General features: G+C 42.2%; 1 long non-coding RNA gene and 7 other non-coding genes across 8 annotated transcripts; all 8 read right to left on the minus strand.

The window, feature by feature from the left end:
* Positions 1-5,153: 5,153 nt before the first annotated feature.
* Positions 5,154-14,124, minus strand: LOC101417903 (uncharacterized). The gene is made up of 4 exons (XR_009185271.2): positions 13,955-14,124; positions 11,462-11,578; positions 8,146-8,261; positions 5,154-5,260 (listed from the first exon to the last, which is right to left on the minus strand). It is a non-coding gene; the product is annotated as an uncharacterized lncRNA (long non-coding RNA).
* Positions 7,791-7,884, minus strand: LOC111763402 (small nucleolar RNA SNORD116). Its single transcript, XR_002796283.1, has one exon. It is a non-coding gene; the product is annotated as a small nucleolar RNA SNORD116 (small nucleolar RNA).
* LOC111763431 (small nucleolar RNA SNORD116) lies at positions 10,729-10,819 on the minus strand. Its single transcript, XR_002796308.1, has one exon. It is a non-coding gene; the product is annotated as a small nucleolar RNA SNORD116 (small nucleolar RNA).
* LOC111763463 (small nucleolar RNA SNORD116) lies at positions 13,669-13,761 on the minus strand. Its single transcript, XR_002796333.1, has one exon. It is a non-coding gene; the product is annotated as a small nucleolar RNA SNORD116 (small nucleolar RNA).
* Positions 14,125-16,622: 2,498 nt separating the features above from the next.
* Positions 16,623-16,716, minus strand: LOC111763412 (small nucleolar RNA SNORD116). Its single transcript, XR_002796293.1, has one exon. It is a non-coding gene; the product is annotated as a small nucleolar RNA SNORD116 (small nucleolar RNA).
* A 2,009-nt stretch (positions 16,717-18,725) lies between these two features.
* LOC111763442 (small nucleolar RNA SNORD116) lies at positions 18,726-18,816 on the minus strand. The gene has a single exon (XR_002796318.1). It is a non-coding gene; the product is annotated as a small nucleolar RNA SNORD116 (small nucleolar RNA).
* Positions 18,817-24,964: 6,148 nt separating this feature from the next.
* LOC111763419 (small nucleolar RNA SNORD116) lies at positions 24,965-25,058 on the minus strand. The gene has a single exon (XR_002796297.1). It is a non-coding gene; the product is annotated as a small nucleolar RNA SNORD116 (small nucleolar RNA).
* A 1,325-nt stretch (positions 25,059-26,383) lies between these two features.
* LOC111763427 (small nucleolar RNA SNORD116) lies at positions 26,384-26,474 on the minus strand. The gene has a single exon (XR_002796304.1). It is a non-coding gene; the product is annotated as a small nucleolar RNA SNORD116 (small nucleolar RNA).
* Between the last annotated feature and the right edge of the window lie 258 nt (positions 26,475-26,732).

Consider the following 26,732-nt stretch of genomic DNA (forward strand, 5'->3'; position numbering starts at 1 on the left):
CCCCCATAACAACAATCTCTTCCATCATCATGAGACATTCATTGCATTTGGTGAATACATCTCTGAGCACCGCTGCACCTCATGGTCAATGGTCCACATTAGAGTTTACACTCTCCCCCAGTCCACCCAGTGGGCCATGGAGGACATACAATGTCCAGTAACTGTCCCTGCAACTTCACCCAGGACAACTCCAAGAATTGAAAACGCCTCCACATCTCCTCTCTTCCTCCCATTCCCCACACCCAGCAGCCACCATGGTCACTTTCTCCACACCAGTGCCACATTTTCTTCAATTACTAATCACAATAGTTCATGAATAGAGTATCAGTAAGTCCTTTCTAATCCATATGCTATTCCTCCATCCTGTGGACCTTGGAATGGTTGTGTCCACTCCATATCTATGTCAAGAGGGGGCTTAGATTCCACATGGATGCTGGATGCAATCCTCCTGCTTTCAGTTGTAGGCACTCTTGGCTCCCTGGTGTGGTGGTTGACCTTCTTCAACTCCATGTTAGCTGCGTGGGGTAAGTCCAAAAAACCAGAGTGAAGTCTGTTGAGGCTCAGGGCCTGGCTATCATATGGTCAGTCCAGAGATTCAGATCCCCAGGGCATATATTTAACCCCAGCACCAACTACAGTTCTGGTAAAAGTAACAGGAGAGGATTGTGAAAAAAGATCACATCTGAGTCCAGCTCCATCACACAGAAACACAAACTCCAAAGAAGGGCCAGCTGACATGGCACTGAACTCCATCTGCCATGACCATAGAACCTGTGGGTCTCTGTAGCCCTCTGTCCAAAGAAGTTTGACTCGAGTCTTTTTGGTAACATTTCCGTGGATCATCAGGGTTATGAGTAATCAACTGGGATGTTTGGAAGAATATTCTCAGGTTCTAAAAACTTTATTAACAACTAATGGGGTATCTGTGAAAACAGCTGATTTATTGGAGCTCTTTGCATTGGTCCAGAAACATTGCTACTGGTTCCAACCTCAGGGTTATAATCTTTTAAATTTGAAGCAGTGGAAATGTGTAATGAAGGCTTTATGTAGAGCATATCAAAAGGGAGAGTCTATTCCACTCTCAGTATGGGCTTTGTGTCAAATAGCCACAGCATTAGACCCTTTACAGTCAGAAGAGGATGAGGAAGAAGAAATTACAATATTTTCTAAGCCAATAAATAAGTTAGAGCAGCAAAAGGATGAATCTGAGGAAATGCAGGAACCTGAGGATGGTGAAGAGTCTCCTGGCTTTATGCCTCATCCTAGTACCAATCCTTTTGTGAATAAAGAGAACTGTCAGTACTAATGAAATGTCCAGTCTCCACATATCTCGTCCAGGTGCTTCTCCTAGCTTATATTCAGTTCAACCTACTGCACCTGATGATCCACCGCTTGTGGCTGCCTCGACCTCAGCTCCTGGATTTTTTTCAGATATGACAGACACTTTGCCTTATACTAATAAAATGTGTGTGCCTACCCCAGGTCCTCCAACACCTGTGATGCACTGTTTATTGCAGGGATCTAGACAGGGGGACCCTGAAGCCACGTAATTACTATCTGCCTTTCCAGTAACAGTATGACCAATACCACCAGATATAAATAATCCTCCAGGAGGTGCTGAGTTCCATCATGAACCAATACCTTTGAAACTACTGAAAGATGTGAAACAGGCTTGTGTGCAATATGGGGTTAATTCTCCATATACGTTTGGCTTAGTTCAGGGCCTGGCTCGGGTAGGTAAATTCCCTGGGATTGGGAAATGTTAGCACGCATGGTGCTTAGTCCAGCTGAATTTCTGCAGTTCAAAACTTGGTGGACTGATGAGGCTAACACGACAGCACAGAGGAATGCTAATCAGAATCCTCCGATACTTATATCTGCAGAACAATTATTAGGAAGGGAAGCTTGGGCAGGAGCACAAAGACAGATGCAGTATGATGATGTGGCAGTTGTTCAGGTTAAAACGTCTTGTTTAGTGGCATGGAGACGAATTTCAGCTCTCGGAAAACCCACGCAGTCTTTTGCTAAAGTCATACGAGGAGTAAATGAAACTTCTGTGGAATTTGTAGCTCAATTATCCGACAGTGTTCAAAAAACTATAGAAATCCCTGAAGCTAGAGATTTGATTTTACTGACTCTTGCATTTGATCAAGCTAACAGTGAGCGCAAAAAAGCAATAAGACCTATCAAAGCTGCTGGAGGGTCAATACAAGACTATATTAACGCATGCCAGGACAGAGGTTCCACCACCACCAGGTGGCAGTATTGGCTGCGGCAATAAGAGGTAATCAAAGACCGCAGGCTAAAAAAGGAAACTTTTAAATGTGGGAAATCTGGTCATTTTCAAAAAGATTGCAGAGCATATTTCGCCCAGCCATGAAAGAATGGTGGGAGAAAGACTCCTTCCAAACTATGCCCTATATGTCAAAAGGCTTTCATTGGGCTAATGAATGTAAATCTAAATTTCATAAAAATGGCTCTCCCATTTCATCATCGGGAAACGGCTGTACAGGCCTAGCTCAGGGCCCTCAGACAACAACACGAGCCTACAAGAAAAGTACCCAGTCAGCAATGGCCACCAGCATGCATCCCAGTTTCAGAATTAAGAGCAGCTTCTTGAGGAAGGGCTGCTTTGACCTACCTTCTACAGAAACTAAGCTATTAACTCCAGCTATGGGTACACAAACTACACATAACGGAGTGAAAGGTCCCTTACTCCCTGCAACTGTTGGGTTAATTGTGAGAAGAAGTAGTTTAACTATGAAGGGATTGTTAGTGCAAATTGGCATTATCAAGAGTGATTATAAGGAGGAGATTAAAGTTATGGTACAAGCTGTGAGTCAGGTACAAATTACTCTAGGGCAACGTATAGCTCAATTACTTCTATTACCTTATCATAAACCATTGACACTTCCTTTTAATAGAGAAGGAGGATTTGGATCCACAGGACATGAAATTTATTGGCAAAGTTTTGTAGGCAATGATCGGCCTGAAGTTATTATTACAATTTATGGAATGATATTTTTAGGGTTAATAGACACAGGTGCTGATGAGTCCATCATTGCTAAATGATATTGGCCTCAATCATGGACATTACAAAAGGTTCCAGCAGTCTTTACTGGCATTGGCACTATGACATGTTTATCAAAGTACCTCTATTTTTGATGTATTAGGACCTAATGGGCAAAAATCTATGCTACAACCTTATGTGGCTGATGTTGGACTTAATATATGGGGCTGTGATTTACTTAGTCAGTGGGGAACCTTTGGTCATATACCTACATTATCTGAGCAGGCAAAAACTTTATATATGAATATGCAGTATAACCCTAACATACGTCAGAAAGGAGACTGTAGAGGACTTGGTTCTGTTACACCAAGACAGAATTCAGAGACACAAAATTTAACATAGGGGCCACTGCAACAAAGGGCATAACTATTCCCATAACTTGGCTTACAGAGGTACCAGTGTGGGTTTTTTTTGTTTTGTTTTGTTTTGTTTTTAAACTTTTTGCTTTCTATAAATTTTTTTAAAAAATATTTATTTATTTATTTAATCCCCCCCTCCCCCTTGTCTGTTCTCTGTGTCTCTTTGCTGCGTCCTGTTTCTTTGTCCGCTTCTGTTGTTGTCAGCCGCATGGGAAGTGAGGACGGCGCCATTCCTGGACAGGCTGCACTCTCTTTCGTGCTGGGCGGCTCTCCTCACGGGCGCACTCCTTGCGCGTGGGGCTCCCCTACGCGGGGGACACCCCTGCGTGGCAGGCACTCCTTGAGCGCATCAGCACTGCTCATGGGCCAGCTCCACACGGGTCAGGAGGCCCAGGGTTTGAACCGAAGACCTCCCATGTGGTAGACGGACTCCCTAACCACTGGGCCAAGTCCGCCGCCACCAGTGTGGGTTGATCAATGGCCCCTCCCTGTGGAAAACTTAATGCCCTTCATAGTCTAGTAAAAGAACAATTATCTTAGAAACACACTGAGCCCTCAAGTAGTCCTTGGAATTCTCCAGTGTTTGTAATAAAAAAGAAATTTGGAAAATGGTGAATGCTAGCTGATCTGAGAGGTGTCAAAAAAGTTATGAGCCCTATGGGGGCACTACAACCAGGGGTTCTGCAGCCCTCTATGAATCCTAAGAATTGGTCTTTGATTATTACAGATTTGAAAGATTGTTAGGCCATAAAAGTAATATTTCTCTAGAAATAATCAAATTACAAAGGAAAATATTAGAAATGTCTCAATCAAATTCATGTAGCAAATGATAAGGATATTTTCTCAGATTTGATTTCACATATTACAAAATTTAATCCTGTCAATTGGTGGAAATCACAGCATTTCCTGTCAGCTTTAGGAATAGGGCTAATCATACTTGTTCTGTTGCTCATGATTTTCACCTGTGCCAGACAGTGCTGCAGAAGAAAATTGCAAAGCGTAACAGCCATGGGACAAGCTAATAATTAGGCACTAGTGAAGCACTTCAATAACTCCCTAGTCAAAGTGCTTGGCTGGTAGTCAATGAAGGGTAAGACTCTCGAAAGGATGGCAACCTAAGATAGGCACAGTCACCACGACTAAAACAAAAAGGGGGAAATACTGGAAACAAAGACGTAATGATCTCATATGGAAAAACATGCTGTTTCCCTGGTAATGCTTGCAATGCAAGGAGTTCAGCAATTAAGAGAGTTGGCCAAATGGGACAAAGTTGTCAAGGGCTACAGGAATTATAAGCATATTTACTTCGTAGTTATATAGAACATCTAGATTTTGTACTCCAAGATAAGATCTTTCAGTTTCTTTGGACAGATGGGTAACTTGAAATAATAGTTGATTGAATTCCGTAGGTTATAGGTAATATTAATGATTAACTACATGTAGCTGCTTGTTTGCACATATGCTGGGGTATATATAGAAGCCCCTCTGAGGCAATAAATTTGTCTGATGAGTCTCTACTCACAGATCCCCTGATCCCTTCTCTCTTTGTTTCATTCCCGATACCCTTTGGGTCCTAGTCTCCGACACAGGGAGAAACAGCAAGGCACTCAAGGAGTGAATGGTTCCTGGCACACCTTAGTGACAGCAAAAGTCAAAGTTCCTTGAGCACTTTGTAACCCCGGGAGGAATATCTGCATGTTTGGTAGGGAAAACAAAATGCTAACCAGCAAGCCATCTACCAGTTTCCAGAGGTCTTTGGTCCTCAGTGCTTTCAGAGGTGTGAAGAGAAGCAGAGAATCTTCTCCTCGAAATTGTGTTAATTCATAAGTGACTGCAAGAAAGAAGGCAGAGAAAACAAACACATGCTTCAGAAACTACACAGGATCACATGCAACACCCACAACCCCAAATATTACACTGCTTTGTACTGTCTCTCCATTGCATTTGCATCAACTACTTTTATATGTACATTGATGAGGAATCATGTGAGAAGATATGTAGCTAAAAGTTTTTTTTTGTTTTGTTTTTTAAGATTTATTTTTTTATTCATTTAATTCCCCTCCCCTCCCCCGGTTGTCTGTTTTCTGTGTCTTTTTGCTGCGTCTTGTTTCTTTGTCCGCTTCTGTTGTCGTCAGCGGCACAGGAAGTGTGGGCGGCGCCATTCCTCAGCAGGCTGCTCCCTCCTTTGCGCTGGGCGGCTCTCCTTATGGGTACACTCCTTGCTCGTGGGGCTCCCCTAGGGGACACCCCTGCGGGGCGCAGCACTCCTTGCGCACATCAGCACTGCGCATGGGCCAGCTCCACACGGGTCAAGGAGGCCCGGGGCTTGAACCACGGACCTCCCATGTGGTAGACGGACGCCCTAACCACTGGGCCAAAGTCCGTTTCCCCTGTAGCTAAAAGTTTTATGTTCTCTTTTAGGTATGAACGTGTTGAAAGTGTTACCTCTTGCCTCAAAACATTCTGTCTCTTTATTTTCCTGGATTCCAAAGATGGAAACCTTCAGTAGAAAATCTGTGCCTTCAACCATCAGGCTTCTGATGGTGAACAAGTTGGTAGATGACATACACCACACTCCCTTGATGCTCAGCCAGGGCATTCCAGGAAAGCACACCTATCAATAATCTACATTCTCACTCATCAGGTATTTGCATTTAAAGGTGGAATAATGTCACAGGACACAAGCAAAAATGAAATGAATCAGACTTGGCTAGAAATCAACAAAGAGCAGGGATGAATGTTTGAGGGGTGAATTCGGGCTCATGCACGCCACTCATCAATGATTGTCTATTTAACAGAGCCAAATCTAACACTAAACTATTACAAGTTAAGAAAGAAACCATCCACTCCCTGTACCAAGGTGAAATCCTGAGGAATTGGTTCTTTTGTACACAAACGGATCTATGTTCTAATACTCCTATATTGGAAATGGGGCAAATCCAAAATATCTGGCAGTATTATAAGTAAAAGGCTTCGATATTGTGAGAGTGGAAGACACAAAAAGTTACAAATCTAAATTTTCTTCACTATCACACTCAGGCTGGCACAAGAAAAACCTACTGCAACACCAGTTATAATTCCAACACGGACCCTCATAAGTTAGAGGAGGCAAAACAAATTCATTGGCACTTACATCCAGAACATACAAAGGAGTTAACATCTTGAGATTACGTGTACAAGGTGTTGGTAAAACTTTCCTAATACACCTGAAATAGTTTGCAAATTATAGCAACGAAAATAACTGAAAGGAAAGAAGGAAATTATCATCACAGAGTCAGGGAGGATTTCAAAATCAGGATTAATGCCTAGTATTTTCTCATAGGCACTCAAAGCCCCCTCTTGGCACCTGTGTGCCTGGATACATCAAACTTTCAGCAGAAGGCATGAGGGAGACACAGATGCGAGTTGGGGCCTTTCAGGAAAAAGAAACACAACTCTTGAATGTGAAACTTAGCATGAACAGGGAAGTGGCAAGAGTCAGGAATGCTTTCAGCCTAGCTTGCTAAATTATTGGCAACTGCTTTGTAAGCCCAGTACATAACTATGATGCTATGAAGAGAAGGCTGGTACCTACTACTGTGGAATATACATCCTATGTGAACCAAGGCCATATACCCAAATTCCTATCCACGAGAACTTTAAACATCCCATTATAGGACCACCTCCATATACCACCTTTACCAAATGAATTATGTAGAACACCAATGGCAACATGAAGAAAATGCAGCCATTAAACGACTTCAAAGACAACTGATCCTTTCACCAGTAACTGTCCCTGTTTCCTACCTTAGCTGGCCAGCAAGGCCCAAAGCACCATAATATCATTTTGAGGTCAAGTGTACAGTAACCAGCAATGGCCACTGGTGGCTGGATTCCTGCAATGCTCTAGATGAGTTGTCAGCATGCCTATCAAGAATTCCCTTGATTAACTCAACCCAAACACCACTGGCACTCCAATTCCTCACCAAATAACATAAACTGGGAAATCACTGCTAAATCCTGGACCTAAGGCACATTCAGTGACTCAAAAACCTGGACTCCATCCTCCAGAAGTGGGTAGCGTGGACTACCTGAAGGTCTCAAAGGCCTATACAGACTCAAGCTCTGGTGTTATAAATTCCCTCAATAAATCCCTATCAGCCAGTTCAGTGAGCATGAGTACTGACTGGAAGACAGACCTCAGAGGGGATCCAAGCAGGAAGGGATATGGTCACAAGTGCTATGTGCTAAACTGAATCTCTCTGGTGCCCAGAAGACCATTTACACGCACAGTGGAAAGGCCTGGGCCAGAGGACAGCAGACAACCCGTGGTACCTGTGTGCCCCTCACTCAAGTAGTAACTTAGAAAGAGACAATGGGCTGGACCTCAGTTCAATGAGAGGAGATGGTAGGGATTTCTCACTCATTTTGTTCAGCTTTTCCAAGGAATGCTGATTAGGGTGCCATCATCGATCCAAGCACATTGTTACAGTCTAGAAATTTTAAGCTGCAGGCTGGAGTATGTAGGGGTCATGGGTGCAGATAGTGTCGATTTCTAGACTATCCGAAAGCAAACCACTGATTATGGAAAAAGAGGCCAGATACTCAAGGAGTGGGTCTGGGAATGGTGTTTTGATATAACAAAAGGAATTCCTTTTAGGTCTATATATTCCATAGGAGACTAGCGGTACATTTAGCTACCCCCCAAGAATATTCTTGCTTCCATGAGTCACCTACCGAATTCCAGAGGACTCAGGGCCACACTGCTTCCAGAAAATTTAATGCACATCCGAATGTTAAAGTGAACATACACTCCTTCCACCTGAATGGCTTCCGTTTGATGGCATCTCCACCTGATGTCAGCAGGAAACAAGTGCATGATTGGGCAACAAGGAAATGAACAAAGGCAAACAGTACAACATGCATTTTCCTCTGCCTTACATACCATGCCTATGTATCATTTTGGTTGTATTATATAACTTCACATGTATGGTGACATGGATGCATGCATGTTTGCTCTGTGGGACCACTGTGAAATATGAGTGTTTAAAGTAGTGTCTCCGGGAAGCAGATGTGGCTCAACTGATAGAGCATCCGCCCACCTTATAGGAGGTCCAGCGTTGAAATCCAGGGCCTCCTGGCCTGTGTGATGAGCTGGCCCATGCGCAGCGCTGCCGCGCTCAAGGAGTACTATGCCATGCAGAGGTGTCCCCCACATAGGGGAGCCCCACATGCATGGTTTGCGCCCCGCAAGGAGAACCACCCTGCGTGAAAAGTGCAGCCCACCCAGGAGTGATACTGCACACACAGAAAGCTGAATGACACAGCAAGATGACACAACAACAAAGAAAAGGACACAGATACCCAATGCCACCAAGAATGCAAGTGGACACAGAAGAACACACAGTGAATGGACACAAGAGAGCAGACAACGGCGGGGGGGGGGGTGGATGGCAGCAGAAGGGAAGACAAATAAAATGTAATAAATCTTTAAAAAAAAACAAACATTAAAATAAATAAATAAAGTACTGTCTCCTATGACAGAAGCTGACTCCATATTCAGGTACCTTCTAGTAAACTGAGTGCCTTCTACCATTACTTTGCCCATTTTTCTCCCATTGAACAATGGTATTGGCCACATTGCCCTCATCTATCAACCATGCACTGCAAGAGACACAACTTCTCATAATCTACCTGGTTACTCAAAGTTGAATTACTTCGAGATGCAGAAATGAAGAGCACTTGGCCAGATGATAAGAGGCCCAAGGAAATAATGTTTCAGGAATCAGTGGAAGACGGCCAGGATAGCTATCCAAGGAGCAGAGGGGTCCATCCAAAAATTGTGCACCTGGTCCCAGACACACATTATTTCTCAACAATCAAGTCAACACCTCCTCCCAGGTAAAGGCCATAATGATATGGGATGGTAAATTTATATGAATGGTCTGTGATAAGGGCCTTACTGGAAAGGGGGTAATTCATATGTACTTTATGTGTTCACATTCAATGAGGTTCACTCTTCTGACAACAGAGAAAAGATAAACTCATGAAATGTACTTTAATCACTCTCTTCCATATTCTTCCATAGAAAAGTCTACAAGTATAATAATAAATCACAATAAATAACAGGCTGTCATAAGTTGAGGATATCAAGCCAAATGTCATCAGGAAATGTCTACTGAAAGTACAAATGAGACTTATCATCCAAACCTTTGGAAATTACTATTTGCCCCTATGCATGTGAAAAATATCATGAACAAAATCAACAATGATAAGATACCAACAATAACAACAACACAACAAGGCAACTACAACAATTACTATCGAATGAACTTATAGTCCAGATTTCATTCATAGGTGTGGGACACTGTTGCATGGAAGAGGCAAACATCTTATTGAAGTGCACTGGATATAGAGATGCATGTCAAATGGGCCTTTACTAACAAAACACTTTCCCTTGGGAAAATGACTATCGACCAAGACAAGAGGTAAACCAACCTTTAGGTTAGGTATTCTAAAAAAATTAGTATATTGCAATAGAAGCCTGATGAATCACTGCGTACTCAATAAAGAAAACTGTCATATTTGCTTCTCTGGAATAAACATGCAGGGAATAAAGGAAGACAGTTCTCTGAAATGCTTCCACACATAGACATTAGAACATCCCATTCCAGGCAAACCTAGACATGACTATGCTGCCCGCAGAAAGGAAGAAGTCTACGAAAATCTACAGAACTGCAGCCGCTGAACCACAAATGGTGACATATCACTTCATGCACACTCCTCCTTGGTTTCATCTTATCTACCCCACAAGCCACAATGAAGACTGATTTCCTTCAGCTATCAATACTGAACTAAAACGCTATGACACCTTCAGTGGATTCTAGAAGGCTTCAAAGAGGTTTTCAACCATCCATAACACTACTTCCATTCAGTTTACCCCATCACAGTTGGCACTCACATTTACTCACAAAATGGAGAAAACAAAACAAAACACCAGAAAAAATACTCCAACTCCATGGCCCTGGCATGATTCCTTCCTCTAGACGTCAGCTACCTTCCCCTTCCATGCAATGATGTTACAAGACAGCCGCCAGCTTTAAACCACCAATGCACAGACCGTGTATATGCTTGAGGAGGCTAGCCCTCAGAGAGCCGCCATCACAAGTGACCTAGTGTTCATGGCATGGTAAAAACACAACTTTCTAGTCACTGAGGGCTGGAGATGTGTGAAACGTGCAGGCACTGGGTGGGAGTGGGAAAGGAAACACAAGGAAACTGCCCTGCACTCACATATGTGTAGGAAAGAGGCAACGTGCTGGACCTCAGCTCGATGAGATGAGACGGTATAGAGTTCTCACTCATTTTGTTCAGCTTCCAAGGAATGCTTTGAGGGTGTCATCATCGATTCAGGCCACAGATTGCCCAATTTTTTAAAACTCCAGGCATGGCATTCAGAAAGCAGATATCTTTAAATATTTATTCACACAGGATTATCAGTGCCAAGTCATTGAACTTCAAGAAGATCAATGAGGGAAACGGACTTTGGCCCAGTGGTTAGGGCGTCCGTCTACCATATGGGAGGTCCGCGGTTCAAACCCCGGGCCTCCTTGACCCGTGTGGAGCTGGCCCATGCGCAGTGCTGATGCACGCAAGGAGTGCCGTGCCACGCAAGGGTGTCCCCCGCATTGGGGAGCCCCACGTGCAAGGAGTGCGCCCGTGAGGAAAGCCGCCCAGCGTGAAAAGAAAGAGCAGCCTGCCCAGGAATGGCGCCGCCCACACTTCCCGTGCCGCTGACAACAACAGAAGCGGACAACAGAAGCCGACAAAGAAACAAGATGCAGCAAATCGACACCAAGAACAGACAACCGGGGGAGGGGTGGAAATTAAATAAAATAAATAAATCTTTAAAAAAAAAAAAAAAAAAAAGAAGATCAATGACACTCAAGGATTGAATCTCAGCATACCATTTGTGATATGGCAAGTAAGAGGTCCATGGAGGTGGAATTATTCTTGGGAGAATATCAGTAGGATAGGAAAATAAAGTGCCTACCATCATGAGCATCTCCAAAATTCACAGATCTTCCAGGGATTCCCTTACATCTCAGAGTAGTAAATACACGGCGAATTGCTTCCTCTTCACATGGCATTCATCCCCTGCCAATTCCACCTAAGAAATGTGCAAAAAAAAAAAATGCAAACATGACTACAATACTCAGGAGGAGAGGACCAGAGTAAATGCAGGATTTTGGTTGTCACATCATGCATCTCATCTCATTTCCTTCAAGCAGCTATGCACATGTATGTACACTTCGATATAACCTTAGATAGGCTCCACTTGTGCAGGGAGCCATGTTATACTGAAGGTTATTTCAATGGCAAAGAAACATTCTTGGTGAACAATTATTGGATCCCAAAGTTGATATTGTGATTCTGGAACTCAATGCCTCCAATTCTCAATGTCTCATATAACCAAGTCTGGATGCAGAAATATGCCACATAGCCTCTCACTTTCCGCCACAAATATACACAGATCACACCCATTGTTAACAGTCTTCCTAAAAAGTATATTAGAATTAAAGGTTGTAGCAATTTTTGGCCACATATAGAAATAGATGAAGTAGTTCAGAAGGCAACTACCAGCAGAAAATCAAAAGTCAGGAACAAAATGGGGAATTTCAGAACCCTGCATAACAAAAGAGGCAGTTCATCTAACAGTACACACATCTCATTCAAGACATGGGCTTGTTCACAGAGATGAGAATAAATTCCCTTAATTCAGCAATACTGAATCCTTTTTCAAATGATAAGTATGTACACAGAATGGTGCAAACTATATCTAAAACTAAAATAGGGAAATCTCAAAATATTTTCAAAAGAAAAGTTTTTCCACGTAATAAAAGCAAGAAAATGTAACACAGCTAAACTCTTCATAAGTAGCATTTTCATGTCTGTACACAAATATTCTAATATAGATGCCCAAGCAAAAATGCCTGCATGGCTTTCCATGAGGAGAAGACAAGCCATACGTAGCCATGTCTAGCCCACGGAAAATACAAACACACAAACCTCCTACACATATCTTGGAAACAATGTTAATAGATGGCACCTAAACCACACCAAAGATGTAATCAATAGATCCATCATAGTAAGTTAACAAAAATAATCACGAAGCAACTACATACAGGGAATTTTGGATGAACTGAAAACCTGCCTTCAGTTCTTGGTTCCATGAATCACTGCTTCTACAAAGTTATAGGCAAGAGGATTAGAGAACTTAAGTCACCACTCAAGTACGTTGGCTTGATAGGGATGCAGGTGAAACGGCAGCACTTCCCTTTACTTAGGAAACAAAGTGTGCAAGGCACCGGACTCCAGAAACCACTCTGGACACAGGATTCTAAAAGGTGGGTGGGAACAAATGGAGAGCCAGTGGCTCTGGACCTGGATTGCTTCCATACCTGCTGGAGGGAAAGCTCAGGTTGAATCATGTGGAACGCACACATTAAGTAAACTAAGGACATCTGCCAAAATACTATGCCCAAAGGATACTTAAATAGGCCATTCTAGGTACCACTGAGTGGGACCCATCATGCCCATAAAAATCAGTAGGAAACCTATGGCATCGTATAGAGAAACCAGCTAAAAACCCACTTGGAATAAAATTCAGTCATTTCATAAGAACCTGCTTGTTCCCTCTCCGTATTGCCCAACGGCCACCAGAGCATTTTCTTTTTGTATTCACATCAATACTCAAGATAGAAGGCAGGACATCATTTCTGGCTCTCTGCCAATTCAAACAAGATGTTTCAAAACATCCAAATCCTTGATTCTGTTTCATCAATCCAATACCACTGATAAAAAAAATTACATCACAATATGAGGAAACCTAGGAAAAAATTAACAGCTCTTTATCTTAGGCTCTCATCATGACATTACCAGCCTTTCGTACTTCCCCCAGAGGTGAGCAAGTGAAGGGTATGTGAGGATTAGGTGATCAGCATGGGCTGACACTGGTGTCACAGGTTCCCTCCCAAGTCCACACCTGCCCAATCCAGGAAACTCTGCATCTGCTGGAAATAACACCCTCATCAAGGGCATGTTCAGTAAGGGAATCCTCATCACAGCCAGGTGTAAAGCCAAATGTTTCTAGTGTGAAGTCGGCTGGAGACATCCAAATTGACACGCATGGATTTGAGCATGAAGGGAGTGTATCGTGTGGCCCCTCACTCAGAGGTTCCTTGACTGAGTCAACATGCAGGAGCTCCATGCGAGGAGAGCAGACAGTAGGAATTTTGACTCATTTAGATCAGCTTTTCCAAAAAGTATATATTTGGGGAGATTCATCCATCTAAGCACTTTCATAAACCCTGGTGATTTAAAGCTGAGGCTGCAATGTGGAGACTCATAAGCCCACCCTGCTCAGCCCCCTCAGGTTTCCAGACAGGTCACTGAGCAGGGAGAAAAGGCAAGGCACCCAAGGAGTGAATGGTTCCCCACACACCTTAGTGAGAGTAAAAGACAAAGTTCCTTTAGGGCTACGTACCCCTGGGAAAATATCTGCTGTTTGGTAAGGAAAACCAAATGTGTATCGCCAAGCCAGCCACCAGCTTCCAGAGGGCTCTGGTCCTCAGCACTTTCAGAGACCTCCAAATATCTACACGTGTTAAGATAGCAGAGAATCTTCTCCTCAAAATGGCATTCATTCATAGGCAACTGCAACAGAGAAGGGCAGAGAAAACAAACACATGCTTTAGAAACATATACAGAAGAAAAAAAAAGAAACATACACAAGATCACACTTAACACCCACAATCCCAAATCTTACACTGCTTATCTGCTGCATCTCCACTGCATTGATGTCAACTATTTTTTATGTACTTTGGTGAGGAATAATGTGCATATGTATGTAGTTGTATATTTTATGTTTTATGTGCATGTTTAAGTATGCAGCTTTGAAGGCATTACCTCCTGCTACAAAAGCATTTTTTTTCTACATTTCCCTGAATTTCAGCTGTGGACCTTCTGCAGGAAATCTATGCCTTCAACCGTCAGTCTCCAAATGAGAAGATGACAAATGCCACATTCTCCTTGATGCTTAGCTTGTGCCTTCTGGGAAAACACACCTATCAATATTCTATATTCTCACTTATAATGTGTTTGAATTCAACAGTGTAGTGATGACTTTGGAACAAGGAGAAATGAATCAGACTTGGTCAGAAAGCAGCAAATAAGAGGAAAGTACATTACAGGGAATAATTTCAGGCATATGCATGACATTAGGCCACTGAGCAGAAAGCATCCACCTATCAAAACAAAATCTAAGCCTAAGCTCATGCTGGTACATGATAATGAAGAAATCATCAACTCCAAGGGTCAAGACAGAATTTGAAGGAATTGGTTCATTCATATACAAAAGGGTCCATGCTATAGCTCTCTAATATGGGAAATTGGGTGATTCCCAAATATCTGGCAATTTCACCAGCAACCAGCTTCAATGTTATTAGAGTGGCAGAACAAAATCACACATCTAAGTTTCCATCAGAATCACAAAAGAACCTTTTGGAAATACAAATTATAACTCCAATAGGGAACTGTCATGAGCTAAAGGGAGGCAAAACAGACATCATCAGGACTTATGTCCAGAACATAAGAAGGAGTCAGCATCTCAAGCCTGTATTAGCAAGGTACTGCTAGAGCTCTCCTAACTCACATGAAATATATTGCCAATAAAACCAACAAGAAAGGAAAATGGTAACTACCATCAATGAGTGTGGGATGTATGGAAAATCAGGTTTAATGCCTGGTACTCTGACATGAGCCCTCCAAGCCCCTCTTGGCTACTACATAGATGGATAAGTCAAACTTCCAGCAGAGTGCACGAGAGAAAGAGGGGTGTAGTGTTGATATGGGAATTTCTTAAAAAACACACAAACGCTCTTGGATGTGAACCCAATAATGAAAAAGGAGTGGAAGGATTCAGGAAAGACTTTCTAAAGTCTGATAAAATACTGGCATGAGGCAATGTAAGACCAGTGGATCATTTCAATGGTCTATGAAGAGAAGGATGGTACCTACTACCATGGAATACACACCATATGTAAACCAAAGCCATATAACCAAGCTCCCATCCACGTGGACTTAGTACATTAAATCATAGGACCACCTTGACGTACTTCCATTACCAATAGAATTACATAGAACACCTATGGCAATATGAGGGAAATCCAGTCATCGAAATATTTCTAGAAGCATCTAATCATTTCAAGAGTAACTGTCCCTGCTTCCTACTTCATCTGGCCAATAATGCCCATAGCACCTCCATATCATTTTAGGGTCAAGTGTAGAGTACCTAGCAATGATACCTTTCCACTGGTTCTCATAATGCTTGTAGATGATGAGTAAGCATCCCCATCAATCATTCCCATTAATTCAACCCAAACACCACTGGCACTCCAATTCCTCACCAAATGATATAATCTTAGAAATCACTGCCAAATCCCTGACCTAGGGCATTACTCAGTGACTGAAAAACCTAGTCTCCAACCCCTATACATGGACAGAGGACTACATAGTTATCAAACGCCTGTAGAGACTCCAGGTAAAATTACCTCATAAATCCCAGGCAACCAATTCACTGACTGTGCCTATTGACTGGGGAGACAGACCTCACTGAGGATCCAAGCAGTGGGGCATATCTTCACTAGGGCTATTGTGTAAAACTGACTGTCTCTAGTGCAGGGGTTCTAAACCTTTTTTTGTACCACAGGGCCCCTTTGCCAGTAAGGTAAAAACCACAGACCCTTTCTCAGAATATAGTGGCAGATGTTTTATAACCCTCAACTATCATCAGGTCTAACAATCACTGTAATTTTGAAGTATGGGTGAGCATAAGTGACTTTGAGATAAGCAACAACTGCAATATAATATGAAATGAATCCTACTGTAATTTATTGCATACATTCATGAATGAAAGAAATGCTAGATTTCAGTTAGAGGTCAGAGAAAATAAAGAAAATAAGTTGATTTTTTTTCAGTTCAAATGCATGGACCCCCTGAAATCTATCCACAGACACCCTAGTTAAGAAGCCCTGCTCTAGTGCCCAGAAGACTATTTACACCCACAATGAAAAGGCTTGGGCCAGGAGGGCAGACAACTCATAGAACGTGTGTGCCCCTCACTCATAGAGTAACTTAGAAAGAGACAACATATTGGACCTCAGTTTGATGAGACGAGACGGTAGGGATTTCTTACTCATTTTGTTCAGCTTTTCCAAGGAATGCTGATTAGGGCGTCATCATCGATCCAAGCACAGTAGTATAGTCTAGAGGCTTTGCCCTGCAGGCTGGGGTGTGCAGGGGACATAAGGGCAAAAATGCTAGTCCCCTGAGCATAAAGAACCATACCACTGATTAAGGTAGAGAGGCCAGACACTCAAGGAACGGAACTGGGAAAGGTGTTTTGACTTGACAAAAAACACTTTCTTGTAGGTCTATATATTCCTTAGGAGACTTGAAGGACATTTAGCCAAAAACAAAAACAAAACCTTACTGCCTTGAGCCACCTACCAGCTTAATGGAAGACTCAGAGTCATAGTGCTTCCAGGGATTTACATGTACTTCCTACTGTTAAAAGAAATGCAGACTCTTTCCACCCTCATGGCTTCCATCCAATGGCATCCCACCTGAGAAGGGAGCATAAAAGAAATGGGTGGTCAAGAAGAGGACAAATGATCAAAGGCAACCAGGGCAAAACCCATTTTCCACTGCCTTGCCTAGCATGCCTACAAGTCTTTAATCTTCTCTCTATGGCTGTATTATACCGACAGGTCTGTATGATGCCAATGTGTATGCTTGTTTCCATGTTTGCTAATGGGGCCAATTGGAATATGTGAATTTTAAGTGCTGCCTCCTATGACAAAAGCCTTCCTTTAACTGTACAATTCCTCTGATCCCATATTCGAAGAATACTTTCTAATAAAGGGAGTGCCTTCAATCATTAATTTGTCCATTATTCCCAGGATTCAATGATGATATGGGCCATATTGGCCTTCTCATCAACCACACACTGCAAAACCCTACAAAACTCTATGGAACCTCTAGGTGTTGAACCAATAATGGTGACAAATATGCAGGCATGATCACTCCTCCCTGGTTTCTTCTTTCCTACACAAGCCCCACAAAAGAGTGATTTTTTTAAGCAGTTGATACTGAAGCAAAATGCTATGACACCAGTAGCAGTTTGATATTGTTTATGAATTCCAAAAACAGACATTGGATTATGTTTGTAAATTGGTCTGTCCGAAGTTTCACTTTCACTTAATTAAATTATTATTAGGGCTTTGATTGGGCTACGTCAGTAAGGTGGTGAGTCCCCGCCCACCAAGGGGGACGCACACATAAAAGACATAACAAAGGATGGAGTTAGGAGTTTTTGAGCTGGACCCTGGGAAGTAAGCACACAGAGGGTCAGAGCAACTGAGCTCAGAGAGAATCGAGGCCCAGGGAAAGAGATAGAGACAGTTGCCTGATCATCAACAGCTGGCCTTGTGGACAAAACAGAGGAGCTGAGCCTGGAGAGAAATGAGCCCTGGGAAGAGAGGAACCCAGGAATCCTGGACCCTGGCAGACATCGGCAACCATCTTGCTCCAACATGTGGCAATAGACTTTGATGAGGGAAGTAACTTATGCTTTATGGCCTGGTATCTGTACACTTCTACCTCAAATAAACACCCTTTATAAAACCCAACTGATTTCTGGTATTTTATATCATCACCCCTTTGGCTGACTAATACGATACCTTTCAACGCAATCAGGAGACTTTCAGTAAGCCAGGCATTGAAGGATAAATACTACATGACCTCTCTGATATGAAAAAAGCAAACCAAAGAGGTTTTGAACTATCCATAACACTAGTTCCATTCAATTTACACCATCTGGGTAGGCACTCACATTTCTTCCTAAAATGAAAAATAACACCTAGAAAACATTCCTAATTCCAGGGCCTTAGTAATACTATCATATAATACCCTGGACCTGCTTTCCTTCTCCTAGAATTAAACAGCTTGCATCTTCCATCCAATGATGTAAGCTCTACACCCACCAACACACAGATCCTGCATGCATGTGGGGGGCCGTGTCCTCAGAGAACCCCCATCTCAAAGGACCATGGTTTCAGGCCATGGGAAAAACACATCTTTCTAGGTACTGAGGGCTGGAGACATGTGAAATGTGCAAGCACTATGTGGGACCACAAAAGGGAACACATGGAAACTGTCCGTCACTCACATATTGCACAAGAAAGAGGCAACATGCTGGACCTCAGCTCGATGAGATAAGACAGTGTAGAGTTCTCACTCGTGTTGTTCAGCTTCCAAGGAATGCATTGAGGGTGTCGTCATCGATACAGGCACAGACTGCCCAATTTTAATTGTCCAGGCATGGCATTCGGACAGCAGATGTCTTTAAACATTTCTTCACATGGGATTATCAGTGCCAAGTCATTGATCACAGAGGAGACCAAAAACACTGAAGCATTGAATCTCAGCACACCATTTGTTATATGGCAATTAAGAAAACCCTGGAAGTGGACCTATTGTTAGGAGAATATCAGTAGGTTAGGAAAATAAAATGCCTATCGCTATGAGAGATGTCCAAGATTCTCAAGGCTCTTTGCCAAAGATCTTCCAGGGATTCTCCTACATCTTGGGTTAGTGATCAAACATTGTTATATTGTCTTCTCTTCACTTGGCATTCATTCCTGGCCAATTTCACCTAAGATGTATACAGAAAACTAATGAAAATGTGACTACAATACTCAGGAGGACAACGACAAAAATAAATGTACATCTTGCATGTACATTTCAACTCCTTCTATTTACTATGGACATATGTGTATACTTAGATATACTTTTAGATATATTGCAGTTATACAAGTATACTTGTTATTCTGAAGATTCTTATGCTGGCACAAAAACATTACTTCTGTGCAATTACTGGTCCTAAAGATGTTATTGTGTTTCTGGAACTCAAAACCTCCAATCCTCAATCTGTCTAGTTCAACCAACTTTGGATCTGGAAACACGCCACACAGACCTTCCCTTTCCATTACTGCTGTACATAAGGCACACCAGTAGTTAACTGATAGTCTTCCTAAGAGTAAATTAAGCTTCGATGTTGTAGCAAAGACTGTGGCCACGCATAGAAATGAATGAAGTAGCTCACAAAGTAATCACCAGCAGAAAATCAAATCTCAGCTACAGGATACAAAATTCCAGAATCTCAAAGGACGAAACATGAATTCCATTGAACAGACTTTGCACCTCATCCAAGACATGGGCATGTTCACAACAATGAGAATAAAATGCCATTAACTAAGCAATACAGAACCTATTTCAAATGATAAATATGCAATCAGGATGGTGCATGCTGTATCTTGTACATTTGAAATAGGGAAATTCTCAAATATTTTGCATTTTCAAACAAAAGTCTGCCCACATAATGAAAGCATGGAAATATAATATACCTAAACTCTTCATCTGTAACATCTTTATGTTTTACACAAGCTCCCTAACATATATACTCAAGTACAAACACCTTCATAGGGTTCCTATGAGCTGAGGGTTAGAAAACCCATATATAATCATGTGTTGAGTATGGAAAATACAAAGGCATTCAATTCCCATACATCTCTTGGAAACATGTTAATAAATGACACTAAACCACATGAAATAGGTTATCAACAAAATCAACCATGATAAGTTCCCCATAACGTAGAACTGTGTGAGAGAGAGTGTAAACTACAATGTGATCTATGATCCATGCTCAGTGGCAATGCCCCATGATGCGTTTATCAATTGTGATGAATGTGCCACACTAATGGAGGATGTTGTTTATGTGGGAGGCTGTGGGAGGTGTGGGGAGTGGGGCATATGGGAATCCCTATATTCTCTGAGTAACATTTAAGTAATCTAAGTATCATTAAATTTTTTTTATGTATTTTTTTTTTTAAAAAGATCAAACACAGGGAACCCCATACAGGGAATCTTGGATGAACTAAAACCTATCTTCGATTCTTAGTTCAATGAATCATTGACGCCACACAGTTACAGGTGAGAGAGGATTAGAGAACCCAGGCCTCCACTCGAGGGTGTTGGCCCAGTAGGGATGCAGGTGAAACGGGAGCATTTCTTGAGAAACACCCTTACCTAGGAAACAAAGTGTTCAAGGTCCCACGCCCTAGAAACCATTTTGGCCACAGGGTTCTAAAAGTTGGGTGAGAGAGAATGGAGAGCCAAAAGATCTGGACCTGGATCGCTTTCCTACCTATTGAAAGGAAAGTCAGGCTTAACTTTGAGGAATACACAATGCAAGAAAATCAAGGAAATCTGCCAAAATGTTCGTCCCCAAAGACCTCTGAACATACCATTCTCTGTAACATTTTTTGTGATCTATGTATCTTTTTTTAAAAAAGGCAATTTAATAAAATAAATAAATAAATAAATAAAAATAAAGATCATTGGGTCAAAAGTAATATTTCTATAGAAACCCAAAGGAAACCTGTGACATCTTACAGAGAAACTAGCTGAAAAGACACTTTAAATAACATCCTATCACTCATAAGCAACTGGTAAATTTTTATTCATGTGGCCTAGCAGTCACCAGAACATTTGCATTTTATTTTGATGTCGCTACTAAAGATACAAGGTAGGGGAAGCAGACTTGGCCCAGTGGATAGGGTGTCCACCTACCACATGAGAGGTCCACTGTTCAAACCCTAGGCCTCCATGACCCATGTGGAGCTGGCCCATGTGCAATACTGATGCGCACAAGGAGTGCCATGCCACGCAGTGGTGCCCTCCGCATAGGGGAACCCCACATGCAAGAAGGGTGCCCCGTAAGGAGAGCTGCCCAGCGCGAAAGAAAGTGCAGCCTGCCCAAGAATGGCGCTGCACACACAGAGAGCTGACGCAGCAAGATGACGCAACAAAAAGAAACACAGATTCCCATGCCACTGACAACAACAGAAGCAGACAAAAAAGAAGAACATGCAGCAAAATGGACACAGAGAACAGATAACTGGAGCGGGGGTGGGGAAGGGGAGAGAAATAAATAAAATTAAATTTAAAAGGAGATACAAGGTAGGACAACTTTTCTGGCATTCTGGCAATGCTTACAAGAGGATTCAACATATCTGAATCTCTGGTTCCCATTCAGTCAATCCAGTATCACTGGCAAAGAACATAGTTCACAAATCTGAGGAAACCTGGAAAAGATGAATATCTGTTTATCTTATACTCTCAACATAATTACCAAACTCCCATACTTCCCCAAAAATTGGGTAGGTGAAGAGTATATGATGATTAAGGGACTTGCATGGACTGATACTCTGGAGTGACCCATTCCCTGCCAAATCCACACCCACCCAATCTTGGAAACTCTGCATTTGGTGGGAATAACACCCTCTTTGAGGGGCCATTCAAAAGAGATTTCCTCATTATGGGCAGGTGTATAACCAAACCTTTCTAATGTAAGGTTAGCTGGAGACACTCAATTTAAAAGCATTTTAAAAGGATTTTAGATGAAAGGAACATATGCATGTGGCCCCTACTCCGGTGTTTCTTAAACTGAGTCAACATGCAGGACCTCCATGCAAGGAAAGCAGACAGTATGGATTTTAGAATGATTTAGTTTCACTGATCAAAGCACTCTCATAAACCCTGGTGTTTTTAAGCTCTGACTGGGATATGAGAGCTTATGAGCCTAAACCTGCTCAGCACCCTAGAGTTTCTAGAGTTAGGCCATTGAGCAGGAAGAAAAGGGAAGGCAATCAAGGATGAATGGTTCTTGGTATACCTTAGAGACTTTTAAAGACAAAGTTCCTTTAGGTACATTTACGCCTATGAATAATATCTGCACATTTGGTAAGGGAAACCAAATGCTTACTGTCAAGCCATCTTATCAGCTTCCAGAGAGCTCTGGTCCTCAATGCTTTCAGAGGCCCGCAAATATTTACATGTGTGAAGATAAGTGGAGGATCTTCTCCTCGAAATGGCATTCATTCATAGGCAACTGCAACAGAGAAGGGCAGAGAAAAGAAACACATGCTTCAGAAACGTACACAGGATCACACGCAACAAGCACAATCCCAAATCTTACACTGCTTATCTACTGCAACTCCATTGCATTGACATCAACTATTTTTATGTACATTGGTGAGGATTCATGTGCGTACGTATGTTTTTAGTTTTATGTGCATGTTTAGATATGCAACTTTTGAGTTGCTTCCTGATGCAATAATAGTCCTCCTCTACATTCCCCTGAATTCCAACTATTGAAACCTTCTACACAAAAATCTATGCCTTCAACCATCAGTCTCCTGATGGTGACCAAAATGCAAGATGACATAAGCCACACTCCCCTTAACAGTCAGCCAGTGAATTCCAGGAAAGCAAACTCTCAACATTATTTGAATTAAAATAAGGTAGTAATGTAATGAACAGGCAGAAATGAATCACACTTGGTCAAAAAGCAGCAAACACCAGGAAAGCACGTGTCAAGAATGAACTGGGGGGAAACGGACTTTGGCCCAGTGGTTAGGGCGTCCATCTACCACATGGGAGGTCCGCGGTTCAAGTCCCGGGCCTCCTTGACCCATGTGGAGCTGGCCCATGCGCAGTGCTGATGCGCGCAAGGAGTGCCCTGCCACGCAGGGGTGTCCCCCGCGTAGGGGAGCCCCACGCGCAAGGAGTGCACCCATAAGGAGAGCCGCCCAGCGGGAAGGAGGGAGCAGCCTGCCCAGGAATGGCGCCGCCCACACTTCCCGTGCCGCTGACGACAACAGAAGCGGACAAAGAAACAAGACGCAGCAAAAAAGACACAGGAAACAGACAACCGGGGGAGGGGAGGGGAATTAAATAAATAAAAATAAATCTTTAAAAAAAAAAAAAAAAAAAAAAGAACGAACTGGGGCTAATGCGCAATACTAGGCTACTGAGCAGGAGCATCCACTATCAGAATCAACTCTAATTCAAAGCTCATGCTAGTACATGATGACGAAGAAACCATCGACTCCCAGGGCCAAGATGGAATCTGGAGGAACTGGTTTGTTTTTATACAAAGGGTCCATGCTATAATTCTATGTACTAAAAATTGGGCAAATCCAAAAAATCTGTCCTTTTTGTAAGCAACAGGCTTCAATGTCATGAGAATGGAGTAAATATAGAGACACAGATCTAAAATGCATCAATATGACAATCAGGCTAGCACAAGAGGTACCTTCTGGAAGACAAATTATAGTTCCAACAGGGAACATCCTGAACTGAAGGGAGGTGAAAGAGACATCAATGGGCCTTGTGTCGGGAACATGCAAAGGAGTCAACATATAGAGCCTATGTGCAAGGTATTTCTAGAGCTCTCCTTATAGCATGGCATATCGTGTGGAATGTATACCTATGAAAAACAAACTATAATACCCCATTCCCGTTCGAGTGAACTTAGAACATTCCATACAGGACTGACTTGGTATACCTTCATTATTTATGAATTGCATAGAACACCTATAGCAACATGAGGAAAATCCATCTATTAAACAACAGCTAAAGACATATAATCATTTCAGGAGCAATTTTGTTTCCTACTTCATCTGGCCAATAATGCCCATAGCACCTCCATATCATTTGTGGTCAAGTGTAGAGTAACTAGCACTGACTCCTTTTCATTGGATTCTCATAATGTTTGTAGATGGCTAGTAAGCATCCCCATCAATCACTCCCATAATTCAACCCAAACACCACTGGCACTCCAAATCCTGACCAAATAACAATCTTGGAAATCACTGCTAATTCCTTGACCCAAGGCATACCTAAATGACTCAAAAACCTAATTTCTGTCCCCTATACATGTGTAGCAGAGGACTACATGAAAGTCTCAAATGCCTATACAGACTCCAGCTATGGTGTTATAAATCCCCTCAATAAATCCCTAGCAACCAATGCACTGATTGTTCCTACTGACTGGGAAGATGGCCCTCACTGAGGAGCCAAGTGGCAGGGCATATCTTCACTAGCGCTATGTGTAAAACTGAATCTTTCCAGTGCAGGGGTTTTAAACCTTTTTTGTACCATGGAACCCTTTGCCAGTAAGGTAAAAACCACAGACCCATTCTCAGAATGTAGAGGCAGAATGTTTTATGACACTCAACTAGCATCAAGTCTAACAACTACTGTAATTTTGAAGTATAGATAACTGTAAGTGATTTTTCAAGATAGGCAACAACTGTAATGGGATGTAAAATGAATACTACCATACTTTATTGCATACATAAGTGAAATAAATGCTATATCAGTAAGAGGTCAGAGAAAATAAAAATAATAAATTGATTGTTTTTTAATTCAAGCAAACAGAACCCCTGAAATCTTTCCACAGATGCCCAGCTCTAGTGCTAAGAAGTCTACAGACACCCACAGTGAAAAGTCCTAATCCAAGGAGGGCAGACAACCCGTGGAACATGTGTGCCCCTCACTCATAGAGTAACTTAGAAAGAGACAACGTGTTGGACCTCAGTTCGATGAGAGGAGACGGTAGGGATTTCTTACTCATTTTGTTCAGCTTTTCCAAGGAATGCTGATAAGGGTGTTATCATCGATCCAAGCACAATATTATAGTCTAGAGGCTTTGCCCTGCAGGCTGGGGTGTGCAGGGGACATAGGTGCAAAAATGTTGGTCCCCTGAGTATAAAGAACCATACCACTGATTAAGGTAAAGAGGCCAGACACTCAAGGAACGGAACTGGGAAAGGTGTTTTGACTTGACAAAAAACACTTTCTTGTAGGTCTATATATTCTTTAGGAGACTTGAAAGACATTTAGCCAAAAAAAACCACCAAAAAACAAAAAACCTTACTGCCTTGAGCCACCTACCAGCTTAATGGAAGACTCAGAGTCATAGTGCTTCCAGGGATTTTCATGTACTTCCTGCTGTTAAAAAAAATGCAGACTCTTTCCACCCACATGGCTTCCACCCGATGGCATTGTACCTGAGAAGTGAGCATAAAAGAAATGGGCGGTCAAGAAGAGGACAAATGATCAAAGGCAACCAGGGCAATACCCATTTTCCACTGCCTTACCTACCATGCCTACAAATCTTCCCATCTTCTCTCTGTGCATATATTATAACAATAGGTCTGTATGACGCCAACGTGTATGCTTGTTTCCATGTTTGCTAGTGCGGCCAACTTGGAATATGTGAATTTTAAGTGCTGCCTCCTATGGCAAAAGCCTTCCTTTGTACAATTCCTCTAACTCAGTATTCAAATGTTTTCTAATAAAGGGAGTGCCTTCAATCATTAATTTGTCCATTATTCCCAGGCTTCAATGATGGTATCAGCCATATTGGCCTTCTCATCAACCACACACTGTAAAAAAACCTATGAAATTCTACAGAGCCTCTAGGCATTGAACCAATATGATTTCCTCAAGCAGCTGATACTGAAGCAAAATGCTATCACACCTTGCAATGAAAAAGGAGACCTTCAAAGAGGTTTTGAACTATCCAGAACACTGCTCCATTCAATTTACCCCAATGGGTGGGTACTCACATTTCCTCCCAAAATGAAAAATAAAACCTAGAAAATATTCCTAATTCTATGGCCTTAGTAACACACTAATCCTGACACCTTGGACTTGCTTTCCTTGTCCTAGAATAAAACAACCTGCACCTTCCATACTATGATGTCACAAGACACCACCAGCTCCACACCCACCAATGCACAGAAATTGTATGTGTGCGGGGAGTCTTGCCCTCAGAGAGCCCTGATCACAAGAAGTCCAGTATTCATGCTGAGGGAAAAACGCATCTTTCTAGTGACTGAGGGCTGGAGACGTGTGAAAGTTTTCTGCACTGAGTGAGAATGTGAAAGGGAACACAAAGAAACTGCCCCTCACTCATATATGCATACAAAAGAGGCAATGTGTTAGACCTCAGCTCGATGAGATGAGACGGTATAGAGTTCTCACTCATTTTGTTCAGCTTCCAAGGAATGCTTTGAGGGTGTCATCATCGATCCAGCACAGAATGTCCAATTTTAAAACTACAGGCATGGCATTCAGATAGCAGATGTCTTTAAACATTTCTTCATACTGAATTATCAGTGCAAAGTCATTGATCGCAGAGAAGATCAAAAACACTGAAGGGTTGAATCTTAGCTCGCCATTTGTGATATGGCAGTTAAGAGGTTCCTGGAGGTGGACCTCTACTTGGGAGATTATCAGTAGGTTAGTAAAATAAAATGCCTACCACCATGTGCAATGTCCAAGATTCTCAA

This window comes from Dasypus novemcinctus, chromosome 3 (assembly GCF_030445035.2).
Source record: "Dasypus novemcinctus isolate mDasNov1 chromosome 3, mDasNov1.1.hap2, whole genome shotgun sequence".
Lineage (NCBI taxonomy): Eukaryota > Metazoa > Chordata > Mammalia > Cingulata > Dasypodidae > Dasypus > Dasypus novemcinctus.